The sequence below is a fragment of the Mandrillus leucophaeus genome, unplaced genomic scaffold, assembly GCF_000951045.1.
Source record: "Mandrillus leucophaeus isolate KB7577 unplaced genomic scaffold, Mleu.le_1.0 Scaffold122, whole genome shotgun sequence".
NCBI lineage: Eukaryota > Metazoa > Chordata > Mammalia > Primates > Cercopithecidae > Mandrillus > Mandrillus leucophaeus.
Genome location: NW_012100543.1, coordinates 891,494 through 897,701, shown reverse-complemented (window position 1 = coordinate 897,701; position 6,208 = coordinate 891,494). Strand labels below are relative to the sequence as shown.

The window sequence follows — 6,208 nt, the reverse complement described above, 5'->3', positions numbered from 1 at the left end:
CGGTGGCTCAAGCCTGTAATCTCAGCACTTTGGGAGGCCGAGACGAGTGGATCAAGACTCCGTCTCAAAAAAAAAGAAAAAGAAAAAAAAAGGAAAAAAAAGAAATGTCAGTATCTATAGATAAGACTCAATCTTGTTAGTGGCTGCTTGGGATTCTCTGGTTTGGCCATACCTTGATTTATTTAAGCATTCCCTTTCTGATGGGTGCCACTTTTAAAGGCTTTGCTGTCACAAACGACACTGTTGAACGTCGTCACGTGGACTCCGTCCCACAGCTGACAAACCTTTCTTAGGACAGAAGTGGCCTGGCTGCCTTGGAGGAGATTCTGAGACTGCTGCTACACTGCTCCCCCCAAACGCTGTGTTTCCGTGGTCCTTTGGATGCTTTTAAATTGCAGCGAGCGCCCACGCGCAGCCAGGGCCTGGGAGTGCATGGTGTCCAAGGCAGGGCCCTGCCCTGGGGCAACTGCAATCTTTGAGTCCTATGACGAGATGGTTCAGGAGCCAGGGGCCCCAGTCCTGGGTTGCAGGGAGGAGTTCAGGGAAGGCTTCCTGGAGGAGTTGATGTCCAGGCAGAAACCTGCCTGCTGAGTAGCAGTTTGTCAGTCAGAGGAGCAAGTGGGAGGGGCTGCTCCAGCTGGAAGAGGACTTGGCCAGCTGAGGCCCTGAAAGGGCCAGAGCCATCTGTGCACCGCTGAGTAATGGTGTTCCCTAGATGCTCAGGGCAGGGGCCGAAGGGAGTGGCAGTGGGTGAGGCTGACAGGAAGCTGGGGCAGCCGGTGAAGGCCTCAACCGCCAAGCTAAGGAGTGGGAATGTTGCCCGAGGCAAGCGAGAGGCCTGATTACACACCTGAGGAAGTGAGCCATAGGCTGGAGGGGAGAAAGGACCAGTGTCCGGGACGGAGGCTGGGTGGGAATTCACACCTGGCAAGAGCCCACCAGGAGCCAGGCCCTGTGTAAGGAGAGGCTCCCTCTTCCTTTCTTCCTGTCTTCTTTCTCTCTTTCCTCCCTCCCTCCCTTCCTACCCTCCTTCCTTCTTTCCCTTCCTTCCTTCCCACCCTCTCTTTCCACCCTCTTTCCTCCCTCCCTCCCTCCCTTCCTCCCTTCCTTCCTTACTTCTTTCCTTCCTTCCCTCTTTCCTTCCTAAATTAACAGACTTTTTAAAGAGCAATTTTAGTTTTACAGAAAAACTGAGTCATAAGTACAGGGAGTTCCCACTGACCTCTCCGCACCCGCCACACAGGGTTTCTCCTGTGGTTAACCTGTTGCATCGATGTGATACATCTGTTACAACTGACAAACCAATACTGACATACTGTCATTCACTAAGGTCCCTCGTTCACATCAGACTTCACTCTTGATGGTGTACACTCTATGGGTTTTGACAAATGCATAATGACATGTCTCCACCATTACAGTAGCCTACAGAATCTTTTTCACAGCCCAAAACATTCCTTGTGCTCCTCCTACTCATTCCTCCCTCCTCTCAACCCCTGGCAACCACTGATCTTTTTACTGTCTTTATAGTTTTGCCTTTTCCAGAGTGTTGAACAGCTGCAAACACACAGTATGCAGCCTTCTTTCACCTAGTAATGTGGAGTTAGGGTTCCTCCAGGTCTTTTCATGGCTTGATAGCACATTGTTTTTTCTTGCTGAACAATATTGTGTTGCATGGATGTACCAGTTCATCTATTTCTGAAGGATATCTTGGTTTGTTCTGAATGTTTAACAATTATGAATAAAGCTGATATAAACATTCTTACACAATTTCTTTATGGACATAGTTTTCAACTCATTTGGGGAAATACAGTATTTGTCTTTTTGTGGCTGGCTTATTTCATTTAGTGCAATGTCCTCAAGTTTCCTTCATGCTGTGGCATGTACCCTTTCTTTTCAAGGCTGATTAAAATTTCATTGTATGTAAACACACACCACTAGCTATTGACTAATATGATCCTGCTTTCAATTCCTTTGGACGTATTTCAAGAAGTGGGATTGCTGAATCACATGGTAATTCTATTTTTAATTTTTCAAGGATGCACCATACTGTTTTTTCCACAGAGGCTTCACCGACATTTGTTATTTTCTGTTTTTTTTTTTTTCTTTTAGTAGCTGTCTTAATGGGTGTGAAATGATATCTCATTGTGGTTTTGATTTGCATTTCCGTGATGATGAATGATGACATTGAGCATCTTTTCACATTCTTCTTGGCCATTTATATATCATCTTTGGAGAAACGTCTATTTAGGTCCTTTGTCCATTTTTTGTTGTTATTTTGTGTTGTTGTTGAGTTGTTGGGGTCTATGTATTCTGAATATTAACCCTTTATTATTTACATATTTGCAAATATTTTCTCCCAGTTTGTAGATTGCCTTTCCACTTTGTTGGTTGTTTCCTTTGGTGCACAGACATTTTAAAGTTTGATGTAGTCTCATTTATTTAGTTTTGCTTTTGCATGTGTTTTTGCTGTCATAGCCAAAAATCACTGCCAAATCCAACATCATGACGCTTTCCCCCTACATTTTCTTATAGAGTTTCACGGTTTTAGGTCTTACGTTTAGATCTTCATCCATTTTTACTTACTTTTGTATATGATGTAAGGTAAGGGACCAGCTTTTGCATCATTTGTTGCAACGACTGTTGTTTCCTCATCAAACGGTCTTGGCACCCTTGTGGAAGATCACTTGACCATATATCTGAGGGTTTATCCCTGGGCTGTCTATTCTTTTCCTTTGGTTTGTGTGTCTGTCTTTATGCCAGTACCACACTGTTTGGATTACTGTAGCTTTCTAATAAGTTTTGAAATCAGGAAACATGATACCTCTGGTTTTGTTTGTTTGTTTACTACTTCCTTAATTTCTTTAATGGTTATTGATCCAGTCAAGTTTTCCAGTCTTCTTGAATCAATTTTGGAACTATATATTTCCCTAGAAAATTATTTATTTTGGACTGGGTGCAGAGGCTTACACCTGTAATCCCAGCACTTTGAAAGGCAGAGGCAGGAGGATCGCTTGAGCTCAGAGATTTGAGACCACCCTGGGCAATGTGGTGAAAACTCATCTCTACAAAAAAATGCTAAAAATTAGCTGGGTGTGGTGGGGCACACCTGTGGTCCTAGCTACTTGGGAGACTGAGGTGGGAGGATAACTTGAGCCTGGGAGGCTGAGTTTGCAGTGAACTGTGATGGTGATCATACCCCTGCACTCCAGCTTGGGTGACAGAGTGAGACTCTGTCTCAAAAAAAAAAAAAAAAAGGAAAGAAAATTATTTATTTCATTTGATTTTTAGTGTGTAAGTAGACTTTTAATATAAATTCTCATAATTAAAAATCACAATTTTAAATCCTCTTACTGTTTGTGTCTTTCATCTTTTTTGTTAAATTCAAATTTTCCAAAAGCATGTCTAATTCATTATTTTTAACTGATCAAGTTTTTGTGACTGTGTGTGTGAGTTTGTTATTAATTCCTTCCTTCTGCTTTCTTTGTAATTTTTTTTTGTTATTATTTTACTAGCTTCTTGAGTTCATTTATCTCCAGATTTTCCTGACTAAACATTTTCTTTAAATAACCTTTGGCCTGAATCCCCAGGTTTTAATATATAAGTCTGTCATTGCTATTAATTTGGAAATTAACCCATAGTAGTTTGTTCCAGATTAGATTAGCTCTTTAAACAAGGAGTTATTAAGAAGAGTATTTTTAGAAATTTCTAGACTGGGCATGATGGCTCATGCCTGTAATTCCAATACTTTGGAAGGCCTAGGTAGGAGGATTGTTTGAGGCCAGGAGTTCAAGACCAGCCTGGAAACATAGCAAGACTTTGTCTCAAAAAATTTTTTTTCTAAGATATATTTCTAGTAACAAATATATTTCTATTTTGAAGATATATGCTTTATTAATAAATATATTTCTGTTTCTAAGATAGTTTTTGCCCTCCCTTTCTAATTAAATTGCATTCTATTCAGCGAATGTGTCCTATATGATTTCAGCTTTTTGCGTTTATTAGGCTTTTCATTATGGCCTAATACAAAGAAAAATATTTGGAATTTGCGTACTTGACCGTTAACAACGATTAACTCTTGGGAGGGGAATGAAATTGAAGGGCAGAGACAAAGAGGGGAAGCTTGTTGTTTGGTTTTATTTTGTTTGCTTTTGATTGTTGGGAAATTTTTTTACTATAAGAATTAGCTCAAGTATAACGGTTTTTTTTTTTTTTTTTTTTTTTGCATGTAGCTGACCAGTCTACCAGGTCTTTTATGCAGTTCGACATCCAAGGTGACACCAAGGTAAGACAAATGAAGTTCCAGTTTGGGTGCCTCCATTTCTGATCCAGTGTCTGCCAAACCCAGAAAGAACCGGGGTAGGGCGCTTGATCATGGGGAAGGCTGTTGTGGTTCTCCCGGCAGATGGGAAAAGGGGAAGGTTTCCCTTCTTCGCGATTTGAATCACATCCTCGCCCTCCAATGCATGGTCCTCCAACGCATGGTCCTCCAACGCATGGTCCTCCAACGCATGGTCCTCACCTGCTTTCTGAGGACTGTGTTTCACAGAGAGACCCCAGACCAGAGCATATTTAAATTCTTTGATAAGATTTTTGTGAATCTTCATGCAGAAATCCTCCACTGTGGTCCTGGAGCAAGGAAGCACCACTGGGGTTGTGTAATCTGGTCATTGGCCTTTGGGTTTGGTGTAAATTCTCACTAGTTTCAGATAGTCCCAGATCTTTTCCAATAGGTCATCAAAATTCCAGCGGTGATGGGCAGAGATGGGTACACAGTGAGGCACCTTATAGATGCTATCCAATTCCTTAATAGAGATTCGGTCAATCTTATTTAACACATAGATACAGGGGATATAAACTTTGTTTCCTTCCACCACATCAATGAGGTCATCAGCTGTAGCATCACTACGTAGAGTCACATCGGCATTATGAATCTTGTATTCGGCCATAATGCTCTTCACAGCTTCAGCATCAACTCACTCTGCAGGCAAGTGGCTGTGAGACTAATGCCTCCCTTGTCCTTCTTCTTAAAGCCGATGTTGAAGGGTTTGCTGTTCAAGCGAATGCCAAAGCCTTCCAGCTCATTTTCATTTATCTTCTTACGTCCCAAAGGTTTCAGGACATCCAGAACAATCAGGATCAAGTTACAGGTTCGGGCCACTGCAATGACTTGACCTCTACCTTTCCCATCCTTGGCACCTTTAATGATACCTGGAAGATCCAGGAGCTGGATCTTGGCACCTTTGTGTCTGATGACACCAGGCACAGTGGTCAGAGTAGTGAATTCATAGGCTGCCACCTCAGAATATACCCCTGCCAGGTTACTAAGCAGTGTCAACTTCCCCGCAGATGGAAACCAGCAAATCCAGTTCGAGCATCACCTGTCTTGGCCACATCAAAACCTTCTCCTGGACCTCCACCACCACCACCCTTTGGAGTAATGAGTTCTCGATGAAGCTTAGCAAGATGAGCCTTAAGCAGCACTAGGTGGTGTGCTGTGGCCTTGTTCTTTTGAGTCCAAGTCATCTTGGCTTCTATCTCCACGATCTTAGCTAAGGTGCTGCTCATCGTGGCGTGGCGAGTACCCTGTGGCCTCCACACTGACTGTCTCCCTTCACACACCCGCGGGCAAACTAGCTCAAGTATAATGGTTTTCAAAAGTAACTCAGAGAACTTGGGAGTGTAGCCTCTGGGTACAGCGGCCCACAGATCCCTGAGAGCACCATTGTATGACAGCTCTTCACCAAGAGACACCGTCTTTAAAAATGCGCTTAGAGGCCGGGCACGGTGGCTCACGCCTGTAATCCCAGCACTTTGGGAGGCCGAGGCGGGCGGATCACAAGGCCTGGAGTTCGAGACCAGCCTGACCAACATGACGACACCATGTCTCTACTAAAAACACAAAAATTAGCCAGGCGTGGTGGCATGTGCGTGTAATCCCAGCTACTCAGGAGGCTGAAGCAGGAGAATCGCTCGAACCTGGGATGCGGAGGTTGCAGCGAGCTGAGATCACACCACTATACTCCAGCCTGGGCAACAGAGCGAGACTCCATCTCTAAAATAACAACAACAAACAACAAGCAAAACAAAACAGAAAAACGCGGTTACTTCCTACTGGCTTTACAGTGGTAAGCATTTCCTAAGCACCTAACTTCAGGCTTTGGGGTAAAGAGAGAGAAACACACAGTCTGGCCTTCCAACAACTCATGGT

The 6,208-nt window shown here is 43.4% G+C and overlaps 1 pseudogene; it reads right to left on the bottom strand.

Annotated features, from left to right (window-relative positions):
- Positions 1-4,250: 4,250 nt before the first annotated feature.
- Positions 4,251-5,565, bottom strand: LOC105533089 (annotated as a pseudogene).
- Positions 5,566-6,208: the final 643 nt, after the last annotated feature.